This window comes from Mustelus asterias, chromosome 9 (genome assembly GCF_964213995.1).
Source record: "Mustelus asterias chromosome 9, sMusAst1.hap1.1, whole genome shotgun sequence".
Classification (NCBI taxonomy): Eukaryota; Metazoa; Chordata; class Chondrichthyes; order Carcharhiniformes; family Triakidae; genus Mustelus; species Mustelus asterias.
The window spans coordinates 128,718,712-128,735,185 of NC_135809.1; the positions used below are offsets into that span (position 1 = coordinate 128,718,712).

Below are 16,474 nucleotides of genomic sequence, written 5' to 3' on the forward strand. Positions count from 1 at the left end.
GGAATCCTCTTTACTTATGAAAAGTTCGGGGTGTCATGCTCATTACCACATCCTGACCTCCACTTGGATCGGCAATGTGCCAGCGAGGGAGATCTTCCATCAGCAGCCAATTACCCGGCCCCTTCTGTGTTCGCCATCTAGATTAAGCACAATGGGTGGAAGAGGGAGGCGGAAGTACCCGCAGGAATGTCCAGTTGACAGCCTAGCCAGGAGAAGTCAGCACTCCTGAAGAAGAAGGATACCTCGTGGTTGCTTCAATGTGGAGGCACTCAGGAATCTCCAATTACAAAAGCAAGAGCCTGAACTGTGAGGGGCCTCAGGGTGGAGGAGGAGATACTCACCAAGAACGCCCGTGGTCTGGTGGAGCCCTGACAACATCGATCAGCCTCCAGTGGGCCCCCAAACTCCTGCCAAGAGGCCCCCTCCGAAGCTTGCAGGTGCCCAAAACAGTGGTGTGCCTGTGCAGAAATTCAGATAAATCAGGAAATGGCCCTTGTTTGAGGCCTCAGTTACGTTGACTGCCTGCCTTCCTGCTTCCAGAAAATTGGTCACCCCAATTCCAACGGAACCCACCTGGGAAATGCACCCACAAGCAGGGCCAAGTCGGGGATCCGTCTTGTCAAAGTTATACACAACTTTCCTGGCACCCACCCTGCCACCACAGGACTGGGAAGATTCCGTCCAAGGGAGTGTCTCCACTGCCTTCTGTGGTTGAGAATTTCACAGGTTCACCACCCTCTCAGTGAAGAGATTTTGCCTCATCTCACCAATTCAAGAACAGCTTCTTCCCTGTTGCCATCAAACTTTTGAATGGACTTACCATGTATTAAGTTGATCTTTCTCTACACCCTAGCTATGACTGTAACACTACATTCTGCATCCTCTCCTTCTCCCCAATGTACTCTATGAATGGCATGTTTTGCCTGTAGAGTGTGCAAGGAGCAATACTTTTCACTGCATCTCAATACATGTGACAATAATAAATCAAATCAAATCAAAATGGCCGACCCCACATCCAGTCATATTTATGGCCCCTCTGTCATCACAGCATGGGATATATTGTAATTCTATAAATACTTCAGTGTAGTTTTCACAGCTGTGAATTCCAAAATGAGGCAAAGTATTAACATGCAAGAAGACTAGAATGAAGTTTATTTTATTTTTGTTCAAATAAAACATGGAGTTGGATTAACGGGGCGCTGGAGTTTCCCCTGTTCCCCCGTCAGGTGTCTCCTTCCCCGGCAGGTGAAAAAGTCGAGGTGGGAAAAGGCCCTTCCACTCGAAGCTGGGCTTCTCCTCAGAAACAGGAGAGCTGTTGACAAATCCAACAGGTTTATTTGGTAGCAAATGCCACTAGCTTTCGGAACAGGCTGTCCCTTCGTCAGGTGGAGTGGAGAAATGCTCCCAAACAGGGCATACAGAGACACAAACTCAATTTACAGAATAATGATTGGAATGCAGTCTTTACAGATAATCAAGTCTTAAAGGTACAAACAATGTGAATGGAGGGAGCATTAAGCACAGGTTCAAGAGGTGTGTATTGTCTCCAGACAGGACAGCCAATACACATCTCTTTAACCTGTGCTTAATGCTCCCTCCATTCACATTGTTTGTACCTTTAGAATCATAGAGGCAGAAAGAGGCCATTCGGCCCATCAAGTCTGCACCGACCACAATCCCACCCAGGCCCTACCCCCATATCCCTACATATTTTACCCACTAATCCCTTTAACCTACGCATCTCAGGATACTAAGGGGCAATTTTTAGCATGGCCAATCAACCTAACCCGCACATCTTTGGACTTTAAGACTTGATTATCTGTAAAGACTGCATTCCAATCATTATTCTGTAAATTGAGTTTGTGTCTCTGTATGCCCTGTTTGTGAGCATTTCTCCACTCCACCTGATGAAGGGACAGCCTGTTCCGAAAGCTAGTGGCATTTGCTACCAAATAAACCTTTTGGACTTTAACCTGGTGTTGTTAAACTTCTTACTGTGTTTACCCCAGTCCAACACCGGCATCTCCACATCATGACAAATCCAACGTCAGAGGTTCTCCAGTTCTCTGGCAGTGGCACTGGGGGCAGTGGCCACTGTTGGTATTGCGCTCTGGTAATGAGGAGGCTGCGCTGCGACCCTTCAAGGTGAGTGTTGGGGGTTTCGCGGGAGTCAAGTTGGCAGACTCAACTGAGAGTGGAGGCAGAGATGAAAGACCGTGGAGGTGGGAGGGGAACCTGGGAGTAGGGTGCTTACACACCATTAAGGTGGGACCCTGTCTTCCATCCCACCCCCAGCCTGTGCAGGGAAATCTGCCGGGCTGGGCTTTCCGTGTGGGCCTCTCCCTCCGCTGCTTAAATCCTGCCAGCAGCTGGGTGAGGCTATTGAGTGGGAATTAATTGCTCACCCAACGGCTGACAATACCCTCAGTTGGGTCTGCCAATTTGACCCCTGCGAGACCACCCCCCCCCCACAGTCACAGGTTTATTTCCAGTGGGCGAGAGCAAGTGTGGAGTCAGCAGGTAGACAGCCCAGTTGCACCATAGAAAGCATTCTTTCTGGATGTATCACAGCTTGGTATGGCTCCTGCTCTGTTCAAAACCGCAAAAAACTACAAAGAGCCGTGAATGAAGCCCAGTCCAACACTCAAACCAACCTCCCATCCATTGACTCTGTCTACAGTTCCCACTGCCTCAGCAAAGCAGCCAGCATAATCAAAGACCACCAGACATTCTCTCTTTCGCCTTCCTCTGTCAGGAAAAATATATAAAAGTCTGAAGACACGTACCAACCGACTCAAGAACAGCTTTTTCCCTGCTGCCATCAGACTTTTGAATGGACGACCTCACATTAAGTTGATCTTTCTCTCCACCCTAGCTATGACTGTAACATTACATTCTGTACTCTCTCCTTTCCTTCTCTATGAACGGTATGCTTTGTCTGTATAGCGCACAAGAAACAATACTTTTCACTGTATGTTAATACATGTGACAATAATAAATCAAATCAAATTTAATAAGCCCCCCCTTTGCCTTGAAACTCACCAGTGGATGAATGTTAAATTCAGCTGATGATTCAGATCATTGATCTTTCTGAACATATGAACGCTAACATTTCCAAACATCATCAACTGGATTAAATCCTAAGGATAAAGATATCTGCAGAAATATGTGAACTGAATAGCAACACTAACTGAAGTTAGAAATTTCTTACAGTGCGTTATCTCAGTGTAACACGATCCTCGGGAGACAATTTATGTATAACACTGTTGGAGAATAGAGAAAAACACCTTGTATTAACATAGAGTATATATTAAAATTAAAATTCCATTGGGTTTATACCAGAGGCATTATTTTATCTGTGATTGTATTTTCAAACAAATATCCAAAAAATACATTGGACAAAATGATCTCTCTTTGTGTCATGATTCTGAACTGAGCCTTTTCTTTGTAATTAAGCCGACTGAGATTGTTGAATTCAACTGGGCACGTACTCCATGCATGAAATATGACTTCTAATTTTGGTTTTATGATATCAGACGTGATATCGTGAGATTAGAAAGTAAACTCCAATTAATTAATGCGCCTCCTGGGTCCAATGCCGTTCTCATGGCTCATCTTGCATCTGCTTAATCTTATTCCTCAGACGTAACTTTATGAATTACACATTTTATTACCAGAAACATCTTCCATGACAGATAATCTGAAAATGGAATCAGAAATTGACAAGTTTTCAGTTCTATTTTTGACTGTTCAAGTAAATAATTCAGCAGTTTTTTAAAAAATGTATTTCTTCCTGCTTCAGATCCTCTCCACCTTCTGAAGTGTTGCAGATTGCTAAATCTCCGCATGTTTAATGGACAGGAACATCCACCTATCATGTTTCATGTATTTTGTATTTGCTGCAGACGTCAAGGAATAATCATTAGCTAGAATTGGGGGCTGCTCGGTGGCACAGCGGTTAGCACTGCTGCCTCACAACACCAGGGACCCAGGTTTGATTCCCGGCTTGGGTCACTGTCTGTGTGGAGTTTGCATGTTCTCCCCGTGTTAGCGTGGGTTTTCCTCCAGGTGCTCGGGTTTCCTCCCACAATCTGAGAAATGTGCAGTTTAGGTGGATTGGCCATGCTAAATTCTTCTTCAGTGTACCCTAACAAGTGCCGGAATGTGGCGACTAGGGGATTTTCACAGTAACTTCATTGCAGCATTAATGTAAGCCTCCTTGTGACTAATAAATAAACTTTACATTCGCCGGGGGCAGGGGGGACGGCGGCACCCAACCTGAGCGAACGTAAAATAGCGCAAGAAGACATCAGACACACACCCTGACATCATTGTGCCCTGGAGCAATATTTCAATCGGCAGGCAAGTCAGAAGAACACCCGCCAACAATCACAAAGCCAATTGAAATGAATTAAACAGCGGCTGACTGGGATCTTACTTTGCCTGTCTGCTTTTACGGCTGGCGGTCCATCCAATTGCAACCTCAATCCAGGATGGGGTGAAATTCAGGGCTCAAATAAAATTGACAAATGTAGCTGGGGACTGAGGTCTGTGAATGATTATATTGATGTGGAGATGCCGGCGTTGGACTGGGGTGAACACAGTAAGAAGTCTAACAACACCAGGTTAAAGTCCAACAGGTTTATTTGGTAGCAAATACCATAAGCTTTCGGAGCGCTGCTCCTTCGTCAGATGGAGTGGGAATAGTTCCACACACATGAGGACGGCCCAAACCGGGATGTTGGATCCATGCCACACCATCACACACAATGATCATATTGCCCAGACACTCATGCACAGGTTTCCTGCTGATATTATCCTCAGGTCGGCAGCTCCTTCCAGACATCTCGGCAGCAGTTGATGGAGCTCGTTGGAAGTGCCAGCTCGCACATTCCCCTTTTCTCAGTGCCCACCCTCCCGCGGTGGCACTCAGTCTTTAACAGAGCACGTTTCACGCCGGATGGATCTTAATTAGCCAGCGTAATACCGCGTTAACAACACAGTATCAGAGAGGAGCAGGTTTCACATCCACTCCCACCCACTCCGACTGTGTGCTCACCCTGAACCTAAAATTCAGACCACGGTCTCACATGAATACTGCAAAACATAAATTTGAATGCATTAAATATGAAGCAATAAAACATTGCGGGTGATCTTGAGCCCACGTTCTCTGTCAGGTGGAATGCTGGCGGGGGCGCAAAATCCGGAAACCCCGAATCTCGCCAGCAAAATCGCGATTTCATATTTTCACCGCTCCTTGCCAGTGACGCAATTAGGTTCTCACTCGCAAAGAACCTCATTTAAATGTATGATAATAAATATTAATTCAGTTAACAGCCCCCTCCCCCACCATATATTGACCCCCCTGACCGTATTTTCAAACCTTGCCAACGTGACATCACAGCACCATGCCAACTTGGCAGTGCCAAGCTTTGCCGGGGGCAGCCCCTAGTGGGAGCCTTGGGGGTGGGAGCGGGCAAAGTGGGTGGGGGCAAAGTGCCAATGCCCAGGGGGGCACCGTAGCACTGTCCACCAGACATAGCCCAGTGCCAAGGGGGTGGGGCCTATTGGTTGGGGCCTGATTGGGGGGGGGGGGCGGCAAGCGGGAGCCCCCATCCCCACCGACCACCCCTTGGCCCTGCCCCCTATAGGCCCCACCCCCATATGCCCTGCCCCCTTGGCACTGCCCTATGCCCGGTGGACAATGCAAAGGTGCCCTGGGCATAGGCACTTTGTCCTTTGGGCAGTGCTGGGAGCGCAGGCTGGCACTGCCAGTGTGCCCATGCCCAGGGGACACAATCCCCCCCCGCCGCTGCCCGACCTCCTCGGGGGCCCCAATTGCCTCCCCCCCCCCTTTCACTCCAGCGGGGTTGTCCCGATAGTTTCCCGAAAGTGGGGGCCTACTGTAAACCCTGCGAGAGTGAAACACTCGGGTGGGAGAGGCTAGCGGGCCCGGAGAATTCAGATCCATTCCTACTAATTACATTTAAATTGTATTAAAAACAGATTAAAATTACTGACCTGGTGGTCCCGCCAGTTTTCAGCATGGATCAGATTGTGCTGGGAGCTGCGCTCGCGGCGGGAACACATGCGCAAATCCCGTGCATGCCCGGCCACAAGATTCTCCCACCCCGCTGCGCTACAAAACTAGCGTGGCGGGGTGGGAGAATCGCCCCCGATATTCACACCTCTGGTCTCTGCAGTGCACAGAGTGTGGGAGATTCTAGTCTGAACTCCCACTGAAAGAAACAGAGTGAATTACTCCAGTTTTCCTGCAAATTCAACACTTAGAATTTTTTTGGGAGAATTCCGTCCTCAAGGGGCAATTCAGAATGACCAATCCCCACCTAACCTGCACATCTTTGGACTGTGGGAGGAAACCGGAGCACCCGGAGGAAACCCACACAGCTGAAAGATTGGAGAATAGACTGAAGAAATTATTGTTTCAGATGAATAATAATTGACAAATTGAATTGAAACTTCTGATCTGGAAATGAACGCAACACATTTGTAAATTAATGTTCTTGTTTCTCAGCTAACTGATTGACATCTCTGGCAGTTGGTTTAATTTTCTTGGCAAAGAATTGAGTGCCAAGGGATTGAACTTATCAGTGTGGGGAATTAAAAACACAACTTTCTGGAAAAAGAAATACTTCCAGAGGGAGTTTTGTGAATGTTTGAAACGTCAGTTTGATTGGGTTGCAGACAGGAAGTTTATTCTTTCTTTGTGAAAATAATCAAAAGAATAACAACTTGCATTGTGCAGAAGCAAAATATTGCAGATGCTGCAAATCTGAAATAAAAACTGAACAATGCTGGAAATACTCTGCATTTTAGGCAGCATCCATGGGGAGAGCGGTAATGTTTTGTTATTATTTTGTTAACTGCATGTCTCCGCGGATGCGACCTGCTTCCAGTATTATCTGTTTTTACTTAAATTTGTATCCGCTTAAACAAAGAAAAATGTCCCAAAGTGCAGAGGCCTAATATAAAAAAGTGAACACCGAGCTAGAGAGGAGCGAATAGGAAAGTGACCTAACTTTGATCAAAGAGTTGGGTTTTCGGGAGTATTGTAAAGGAGGAGAATGAGGTAGAGAAGTTTCGGGAGGGAAATTCCAAAGGGTGAAGCATGTATCATAGAATCCCCACAGTGCAGAAGGAGGCCCTTGGCCCACCGAGTCTGCACCAACAACAATCCCACCCAGGTCCCATCCCCATAACCCCACATATTTACAGTCCTAATCCCCCTGACACTAAGGGGCAATTTAGCATGGCCAATCAATCTAACCTGCACACCTTTGGACTGTGGGAGGAAACCAGAGCACCCGGAGGAAACCCACACAGACACGGGGAGAATATGCAGACTCCACACAGACAGTGACCCGAGGCCGGAATTGAATCCGGGTCCCTGGCGCTGTGAGGCAGCAGTGCTAACCACTCTACCACCGTGCCTGAAGATCAGCTGTCATTGGTAGGACAATTGGAAAGGAGGGTCCACAAAACCTCCTCCAAAAGATGGAGAGTTCAGGGAACAAGGATTACAGAGTTATGAATGAGTGAGGTCTTACACGATTTTAATACAATAATGGGAATTTTAAATATGACGTGTTGGGGCATTGGGGGTCACAAGGTCAAAGAGGACAGGGGTTGGTAAGCATGACTGTGCAGTACCGAGAGTGGGCACAGAAACAAAAACAGAAAATGCTGGGAAATCTCAGCAGGTCTGACTGCATCTGTGGAGAGAGAATAGAGCCAATGTTTCAAGTCCAGATGACCCTTCGTCAGAGCTGAGTGGGCCCAGAACTTTGAATGACCTGAAGTTAACAGGATGTGGAGAACATGGGGCTTTCCCAGAAAGGTGTTGGAATGTTTCAGATTACAAAAGTACCATTGGGAAGGGGAATGGTCATAGGCAATGTAATGGAGATAGCAGCCTGTGTGATGGTGAAGATGCGGGGACGAAGTAGAAAGGGTCAAGAGCTTCAAGTTTTTAGGTGTCCAGATCACCAACAACCTGCTCTGGTCCCCCCATGCCGACACTATAGTTAAGAAAGCCCACCAACGCCTCTACTTTCTCAGAAGACTAAGGAAATTTGGCATGTCAGCTACGACTCTCACCAACTTTTACAGATGCACCATAGAAAACATTCTTCCTGGTTGTATCACAGCTTGGTATGGCTCCTGCTTTGCCCAAGACCGCAAGAAACTACAATCGGTCGTGAATGTAGCCCAATCCATCACGCAAACCAGCCTCCCATCCATTGACTCTGTTTACACTTCCCGCTGCCTTGGCAAAGCAGCCAGCATAATTAAGGACCCCACACACCCCGGACATTCTTTCTTCCACTTTCTTCCTTTGGGAAAAAGATACAAAAGTCTGAGGTCATGTGTGGAGTTTACACATTCTCCCCGTATCTGGGTGGGTTTTCTCTGGGTGCTCCGGTTTCCTCCCACACTCCAAAGATGTGCGGGTTAGGTGGCTTGGCTATGCTAAATTGCCCCCTAGTATCAGGGGGACTAGCTCGGGTAAATACATGGGATTATGGGGATAGGGCCTGGGTGGGATTGTAGTCGGCGCAGACCCAATGGGCCGAATGGCCTCCTTCTGCATTGTAGCACCCTATGAATCTTTAGAATCACAACTTTACTGGTGCCTCCCCATACTTGAAGAGATGAATGGAGCTTTTACAAATTTCAGATCTGTGGTGGAACCATCTTGAGTGCAGAGATGTTGGTTGTTTCCATAAGAATTCTGAACATCTGACTTTTACATCTTCTTCCGACGAAAGGAAGACGTGCATTTATGTAGCACCTCTGATGTCCTGGAGGAAACTGCAGGATGTTTTACAACCAATCGAGTACTTTCAAAGTAAAAATCACGTTTGTAATGAAGGAAGCATCTCTTGTTTCTGTAGCCCTTTTCTCTCTTCAAAGCTGGACTGAACAAAATTGTGTCAAACTTTGATATAATATTAAATAGAAAGTGAATGTACGGAACAACAATGATGATTCAATTGGTACAACTAAACGTCAGGTAATAATACAGAAATAATAAATATCCAATGCCTTCTGGCAGGTTGTTCTGCTTGACTTTTAAAGTTCCTTTTACTGCATTTCAACCTTCTTGCAACCTTTTAATTTTTTGACTACCCGGGCAACATTGTGTTTTAAAACCTGACTTCCTCCCTCTGTCTTTCTTTATCTTCTAATCCTCGCTATTCACAGCCAGAAAGAGAAGCCCTGCCAGACGTTCTACCAAGTGCCTGGGACCAGTGACTTCCCAACTCAGTGAGTGTGACATGTTTATCGATTCCTTCGACAAGCCAATGTCTTGAATTTTGTCATAGAATGTATACAGACAATATCAAAATCAGCGGAATCTCCTACTTTGCAGATGATACAAAGCTGGATGGAAGGTGAGCTGTGAGGAGGATGCAGAGTTGCTTCAGTGTGATTTGGATTAGTTGAGTGAGTGGGCACATGCATGGCAGATGCAGTATAATGTGGAGAAATGTGAGGTTATTCACTTTGGTAGCACAAACAAGAAGACATTATTATCTGAATGGCTATAAATTGAGAGAGGGAATGTGCAATAAGATCTGGGTATCTTAGCACACCAGTCGCTGAAGGTAAGCATGCAGGTGCAGCAGGTGGTAAAGAAGGCAAATGGCATGTTGGCCTTCATGATGAGGGGATTTAAATACAGGAGCAGGGATGTCTTGCTGCAATTATACAGGGCCTTGGTAAGACCACACCTGGGATATTATGTGCAGTTCTGTTCTCCTTACCTGAGAAAGAATGTTCTTGCTATAGAGGGGGTGCAGCGAAGTTTTACCTGACTGATCCCTGGGATGGCCATGCACCACCACCCACAGAATCGAGAAAGAGCTATCAATCTGTCAATCCTTTCCGTGTCCGGGCCGGGTGAGGTTTCCCTGGGATGGCAGGACTGCCATATGAGGAGAGATTGAGTTGGTTAGGATTATATTCGCTGGAGTTGAGAAGAATGAGGACGGATCTCATAAAAATCTATAACATTCTAACAGGACTAGACAGGAAAGATGCAGAATGGATGTCCCTGATGGCGAGAGAGTCCAAAACCAGGAGTCACTGTCTAAGGAAACTGGATAAACCATTTAGGACTGAGGTGAAGAGAATTTTTTTTACCAAGAGAGTGGTAAGCCTGTGGAATTGGTTACCACAGAAAGCGGTTGAGGCCAAAACATTGTCTGTTTTCAAGAAGGAGTTAGATATAACTCCTGGGGCTAAATGGATCAAAGGAGATGGAGGAAAGGCATGAGCAGGTTACTGAGTTGGATGATTAACCATGATCCCAAAAGGTCGAATGGCCTACTCCTGCTCCTATATTCTATGTTTCTATGAACCCCTCACGTGATCAGATCGCTATACAACAACCCCAAAGATGAAAAGCACCATGCCTTTCAATTTCTGTGCTCTTGCACTTCCAGGAAATCACTAGTGACATATTCAGTGTAGCCATGATGTGGAGATGCCGGTGTTGGACTGGGGTGGGCACAGTGAGAAGTCTCACAGCACCAGGTTAAAGTCCAACAGGTTTATTTGGAATCAAGAGCTTTCGGAGAGCTGCTCCTTCCTCAGGTGTTGTGAGACTTCTTACTAGATTCAGTGTAAGCCAGTTTTTTGTCTTACCTTTATTATTTTTGTTACTGACCAATGTAACAGTAAAACAAAGTTGCATAGTTCTGAGTGCGTATTGCCACTTGTACCCATTTACCATGAAGTGACCTCTATGAACTGGAGGGCTGTCCCCCAACAATGTGCAGCTGGTATCGAACACCAATGCAGAATGTGTGCTTCCATGGGAACCTCATGTTAGCTTCACGTTAAAGCAGCCATTTGCGCCGCTCTTACCTTAAGGTGGAGCGAGTGTGAAAGGTATAATCCTGGGGGACCATGGGTACCCTTTCCAGCTATGCCATGTGACAAAAAAATTGGAATCTTAAATTGGTACTTCATTTGTCAATCCTGTTTTTACAGTTGAATTCCCCCCCACCCACCCCCCTGCCTCTCCCCCATCGGTGCCTTACAAATAATCGTCACATTTTTCATAATTACATTTCTAATTGTTACAAAGCAGCTGTTTGGGGAAAGTGTAATGAAGGTGAGAAATCAGCCATCAAAGTATCATCGTAGCAAGCAGGAAGGTTGTTTTGGACAACAACAACTTGCATCATCCCAAGATACCTTTCAATCAGTGCCAGAGCTGTACCATTTGTAGAACCCGTAATTCATATATGACAAATAACCGTTTTCAAAATTACCTCCACCCACATTTCACTCAGCAGCTTAAATGACTGTTCCCACATTTGTTTCTGTTCTACTTTAGCCAAACGCAATGATGCATAAGTACTCATCGTAATATCCCAATGAAGTACCGTGCATAATAATTGCATCCATTGTGTTTGAGTGGGAGCAGTGGTAGTTGTCAAGTTGCTCATCTCTTCAGTATCTGCATTGTTTGCCGTATTTGACACCCTGCCGAGTACTTCATAGTGACTCGGCATTGGAAGGAGTAACTGTGCTGATTGCCTGCATGGTCACCATGCCAACGGGAAGGATTGCTTAGTCAGGAATAGGGGCTTAAATTTATCGTTGCTTCCTAACCCCTGGAATTCTGAGGCAAATTAAATCAATCTTTCCAAAGGGAACAGCTAACTCAACGCAGGGTGGGAATTGAATGTGGGATATTTTTGACTGTTCAACTCAGTCACTGACTAGGTAAATTCTTTGGGATCATTTTCCAACTTCAAGATCCTGACGTGCGGCCTGATCTTTTGAGAGCGTGCGTTATAATACCAGGCACACACATCCAAATATTAAGTCTCCACGCTTGTTAGATGAAGTTCCTTATTAGGAGCACTCAGGTAGAAAGTTACTTCCACCAAGCAGCATAACTGTGAATTGTATGGGGGGAGGTGATGGCCTAGTGGTCTTATCCCCAGACTATTAATCCAGAAACTCAGCTAATGTTCTGGGGACCCGGGTTCGAATCCTGCCACGGCAGATGGTGGAATTTGAATTTATAATAAAAAATATCTGGAATTAAGAACCTACTGATGACCATGAAACCATTGTTGGAAAAACCCATCTGGTTCACTAATGTCCTTTAGGGAAGGAAATCTGCCGTCCTTACCTGGTCTGGCCTACATGTGACTCCAGAGCCACAGCAATGTGGTTGACTCCCAACTGCTCTCGGGTAACTAGGGATGGGCAATAAATGCTGGCCAGCCAGCGACTCCCATGTCCCACGAATGAATTTAAAAAAATTCCATTTTCAAGCCAATGCAGTATAAGAAAGGTTTTTGAATATGTCACCATTTTGTGGGCCTGACGCCCCACAAAAATAAAGTCCTGCCTACGTAATCCACTCTCCTTTTTGATGTGTGATCTACTGTTATTACTTATTGTTCAATAAATGGTCAAGTCCCTATACATATAAAATGTGTTGAAATTACTGATGCCAGTGGAAAATATTATGGGTTAGTGCTATTTGATTCATGTCAGTAATCATTGTTGTGATTGTTGTACCTTCTTGTTGATAGCAGTTACTTTGCCTGTTCAGTTCAGTCCAAAACATCACGCTATTTAGGACATGCAGTCCAACCTAGGTTTAACACTCATCACTGACCAAATTCTATGGTCATTTGCTATGGTCCGAAACCAGAGTTCACGGTATCTTTGGTTATCTAGAAAAAAAACCAGACTGAAACTAGGTGTCAGCCCATTTTTCCTGGGCTTAAAAAAAAAGAAAAATGAACTGTTCTGCATAGATGTTATTGAGAAAAGTAATATGAGGTGAGACCCCTGAGAGAAGAGGATAGTGAGCAGAGTAAACATAGAAGTTGGCAGGATCCAAGCATTTATGGAAGGGGCAGCAGGGTGGCACAGTTGTTCACACTGCTGCCTCACGATGCCAGGGACCTGTTCAGTTCCGGCCTTGGTTGGACCTGGGTGGGATGCTCTTTCGGGGAGTCGGTGCAGATTCAATGGGCCAAATAGCCACCTTCTGCACTGCAGGGGCTCTATGGTTGGAAGGTGGTAACTCCTGAGTTGTTGAGAAGTTCAATGAGAGGTATTAGAATCCGTACTGGAGAAGTTAATACAATAGTGAAGAATCCAATGCCAAGACCCAAGGCCTTCAAGGATCCTCAGCAAAGTGAAGGAAGAAGTGAGTGAGAAATTATGGGGTAGATATTTATTTTCACCATCTGACTGGTTGATAATCTAGCTGCTTTGATTCCACAACTTTTACAGAATTTGTCTGATTTTGATTCATTCAACAGCAAAACCACACCCTAAATATTGGTTCTACAGCAATGATATTCACAAGTCTAGGGAAGGACTTGATCCACACCTGTGGCTGACTGTGGACTTGCTACACTGTGAGTCTCTGAGTTTCTGCTCACAGCCGACTCACCTGGGGGATAAAAGTGGATGACTCATTGCTGTTCACTCTTCTTTCAATGCTTTACAGTAACAGGGGCATTGTTTGGAGACGGGACGAGATTTATTTGCACTGTGTACGTGAAGTGACCTCTGCATGCAGGAACTCACCATGTGATCTGGACATAGATCCACATCCCATTCCTTCATAATGTGTTGTATTAGAGCGTTGTAAAGTTTGACCCTCGCTGCACTAACTCTGTGGCTTTAGACAGAGAATCAACGCGCAATATTTTTAGTGGCATTGGGCTCCACCTGCATGTTATTGACAAAAAAAAATTAATTGAGCTAATTGTTAATTAATCAGGGATGCTTAGTGTTATGATGGCCACGGGGGACTATCAATCGATTTCCCTATGGGCCTCGTAGAATACGAGCACCCTGATTAGATAAGTGCAGAGTTGCCGCTATACAGTAAATGGTAGAACCTTTCGGAGTATTGACAGGCAGAGAGGTCTGGGCATACATGTCCATCGATCACTGAAAGTGGCAACGCAGGTGGATAAGGTAGTCAAGAAAGCATACGGCATGCTTGCCTTCATCAGTCGGATCATTGAGTATAAAAATTGGCAGGTCATGCTGCAGCCGTGCAGGACCTTATTTAGGCCTCCTTTAGAATATTGTATACAATTCTGGTTGCCACACTACCAGAAGGATGTGGATGCTTTGGAGAGGGTACAGAAGAGGTTTACCAGGATGTTGCCTGGTCTGGAGGGTATTAGATATGAGGAGAGGTTGCATAAACTCGGTTTGTTCTCACTGGAATGACGGAGGTTGAGGGGCGACCTGATAGATGTTTACAAGATTATGAATGGCATGGACAGAGTGGATAGTCAGATGCTCTTTCCTAGGTTAGAAAAGTCAAGTACTGGGGGACATAGGTTTAATGTGCGTGGGGAAAAGTTTAGAGGAGATGTGCGAGGCAAGTTTTTTTTAACACAGAGGGTGGTGAATGTCTGGAACGCACTGCCTGGGGAGATGGTGGGAGCAGCTACAATAGCGACATTTAAGGGGCAACTAGATGAATACATGAATAGGATGGGAGTGGAAGAATACATGCTCCGCAAGTGCATACTTCTTTATTTTAGGCAGGCATCATGATTGGCGTAGGCTGGGAGAGCCGAAGGGCCTGTTCTTGTGCTGTACTTTTATTTGTTCTAACCAGCTGGATCCACTCAGACCAGCAGTCGAAAGACTTAGGGCTGACCTGCACTTTGTAGCCACTGAACAACATTCAGAACTCACTGTAAATAAAGGGTGATTGGTGATGGAAGACCAGCCTTGGTCGGATTATTACACTTAGCGTGGGATTTTCTAGCCGTACGCGCCCAAAGACCGTAAATTTCCACCCGAGGTCAGCAAACCTTTACGTGGTTCACCAAGTTTTCTGTCCCAAGCACAATGATTCCCACAGCGGGTGGAATGGGAGGTTTCTAGCCTGAATGTTTTGTTTTGCAACCTTTTTAAAAATCTTGGATGCCCTACGGCAGATTGGCTTTAAAATTGGATTGTACCAATCTATTTTTGCTCTCCATTGTAATTTAAACGTGACCAGTACTTAGTGGATGCAGTAACTTTATAAATTTGTTTCTTTTTTGAACCGCCAGAGAGATTCATTTCCCCAAGCATTTCTCTGTCCAGAGAAAACTAACCTCACTCATCAGGGAAGAAGAACAGCTTGAGAGTATAAACCATTCCCGAGACTCTCACACCAACAAGAGGCTTTCCATTTTAACTTTTTTTAAAATTCATTTTTATGGGATATTGGCATCACTGTCTACACCAGCCTTTATTCCCCATCTTAGTTGTCCTTCAGATGGTGGTGGTGAGTTGCCTTCTTGAATCGCTGCAGTCCATGCGCTTTTGTCCTTCGAGATGGTAGCGGTCATGAGTTTGGAAGGTGCTGTCCAAGAAACTTGTTGAGTTCCTGCAGAGCATCTTGTAGATGGTACACACATCACTGTTCATTAGTGTGGATGGATTGAATGTTTGTGGAAGGGGTAGCAATTAAGCGGGCTGCTTTGTCCTGGATGGTGTCGAGCTTCATCAGTGTTGTGGGAGCTGCACTTAGCCAGGCAAGTGGAAATTAACCCATTACACTTGACTTGTGCCTTGTAGATGGTGGACAAGCATTTGGGGAGTCAGGAGGTGAGTTACTCACTGCAGGATTCCAAGACTTTGACTTGCTCTGCTAGCTACATTATTTATATATATTTATATGTTCATTTTCTGGTCAATGGTAACTCTCAGGATGTTGAGAGTGGGGGATTCAGTAACGGCAATGGTAATGCCATTGAAAATCAAAGGATGATGGTTAGATCCTGCTTTCTTGGAGATGGTCATTGCCTGGTGTGAATGATACTTGCCACTTATCAGACCAAATCTGGATATTGTCCAGGACTTTCTGCATTTGGACATGGACTGTTTCAGTTTCTGAGGAGTCGTGAATGATACTGAACATTGTGCAGCCACCAGCAAACATCCCTCTTTCTGACCTTATGATGGAAGAAAGGTCATCAGTGAAGCAGCTGAAGATGGTTGTGCCTAGGACACTACCATGAGGAACTCCTGCAGAGATGTCCTGGAGCTGAAGGCGGCAAGCAGTGCTGCCTCATAGTGCCAGGGCCCCGGGTTCAATTCCGGTTTTTGGTGACTGTCTGTGTGGAGTCTGCACGTCAGAACCATAGAACATTACAGCACAGAAACAGGCCTTTTGACCCTTCTTGGCTGTGCCGAACCATTTTTCTGCCTAGTCCCACTGACCTGCACCTGGGCCATATCCCTCCACACCCCTCTCATCCATGTACCTGTCCAAGTTTTTCTTAAATGTTAAAAGTGAGCCCGCAGTCACCACTTCATCTGGCAGCTCATTCCACACTCCCACCACTCTCTGTGTGAAGAAGCCCCCCCTAATATTCCCTTTAAACTTCTCCCCCTTAACCCATGTCCTCTAGTTTTTTTCTCCCCTAGTGGGATTAGGCAGAAATTG

At 45.6% G+C, this 16,474-nt stretch overlaps 1 long non-coding RNA gene across 1 annotated transcript in view; it reads left to right on the forward strand.

Moving 5' to 3' along the window:
* Positions 1–16,474, forward strand: part of LOC144498989 (uncharacterized) — an 87,759-nt gene that overhangs the window by 55,797 nt on the left and 15,488 nt on the right. Inside the window, exon 3 of the long non-coding RNA XR_013498782.1 lies at positions 9,226–9,288. This is a non-coding gene — a long non-coding RNA (uncharacterized LOC144498989). The remainder of the gene's footprint in view (positions 1–9,225; positions 9,289–16,474) is intronic.